This window comes from Propithecus coquereli, unplaced genomic scaffold, assembly GCF_000956105.1.
Source record: "Propithecus coquereli isolate 6110/MARCELLA unplaced genomic scaffold, Pcoq_1.0 Scaffold230, whole genome shotgun sequence".
Taxonomy (NCBI): domain Eukaryota; kingdom Metazoa; phylum Chordata; class Mammalia; order Primates; family Indriidae; genus Propithecus; species Propithecus coquereli.
This window is the reverse complement of record NW_012147842.1, coordinates 521751-523397: the sequence shown is the minus strand read 5'-3', so window position 1 is coordinate 523397 and position 1647 is coordinate 521751.

Sequence of the window (1647 nt, the reverse complement as noted above, 5' to 3'; positions counted from 1 at the left end):
TTGGTGATACAATAGTAAAAAATTAAACAAAATAAGAGAAACAAATAATAAAAGAACATAATCTTTTTTAAAGTTTGGCTTTACCCCTTTCTACTTCTGAACTGCAAATTTATTTCCTGATCAGCATACAGGCTGTTCTGTCTGTTGGACTGTTTTCAGGAGGCAGAGCATGAATTAACAAATACTTAGTAATCCAAATTTTAGGTGTTGAAACAGGTTCACTTTTATGATTTTATCAGGTTATTAAATGACGAGGGAAATTACGGCATTAATGAAAAACAAAATGGGCAAATTTTAGCATCAGAAAAGTATCAAGAGTTTTTTTTCTTTGGACAGAATAATCCTTGTCTTTTACTGAAGGGCTTTGTGTGTTTAAAAAAAAAAAAAAGAAGAATCCTTGCCTGAGTAACAATGTTTAGTATACAAAGAAAAGTATGCTTGTTATGTTAAAAATGGCCAAAGAGAAGAGAATAAGTACTGGTTGAGTGAAAATATAGATATGAATGTATATTTAGAGAAGAATGATAAGATATATAATCATGTTATATTAAGAAATGAAAGTAGCAATAAAAGAAAGAATGACAAACTTTTAATCTGAAAGTATATTTAGTTATTTAGACTGAAAAGTAAAACTCTTCTGGTACTTACCAAAAGCTAAAAAGTAAACAAGTAGAGCTATGGTCACTGCTAGGATTGTCACCCCTGCGACGACAACGAGACATACTACATATGGATTCAGAAATCTTGAAGTAGACGGCCCCCGTGCTGGCCTTAGAACAAGAGAGAAAAATCAAAGGTCATTCATTTCGCTCAGAGAAACCATCGTTTCAGTGCCATGATCATCTGTCTTGCTCAGTTCCTCAGCTTGTGCATGGCTCTATTCATAGGTATATAGCCCTAGAAATAAACCTGAACTGAACAAGGCTGTCCTTAATGGTTTTCCTTCTAAGCTTTCATTGTTGTTGTTTTAGCACAAAACAATTGACATTGAAGTAGTTTGGTGGAAGCATAAGGAAATTTGATCTATGGTTTGGAATTGCTTCTGCCAATTGATACAGTTTTCAAGAATAGCAGCCTGGGCAGCATCCCAGCCATGTACTGCAGAGAGATTGCTTTGAGTGGGAGGAAGGGTAAAGGAACCTGGAGAAGCAGGGGTGGGGTGGGGAGGGAGTCAGCATTCCTCACTGCAACATTCTCCATACTATTAAAAATGCGATGTGGACAGAGGCAGAGAGCTGGGATCAGGGAGGGTAGCGAGACCCTGAAATTCATTAGAACGGCTCCAATAGCAGGGGATTTATGATTTATCATCTTTCTCCATGAATCCATCAACTGCAATACAAGTCGATAGACTCGTACTAATACAGTCTTTGGTGTTATACTAGGCAGAGAGCCCAGGAATAAGACAATTTGCAGCCGCCTTTCCTCCAACACACACACATAGTCACACACTCTCACACTGGGGAAGGAGGTCACCAGAGGAGCTGGATGTGAATTCCAGTTTCACCCCTTGTTGGCTTGAAGATCATATTGCCATTTATCTGAGATTTTCTTCCTGAAAGATAGGAATGATAGCATGTACCTCCCAAGCTTGTTTTGAAGATCCAATGAGGTCATGCTAAGTGTTACGAAGCATCTACTTGTAGT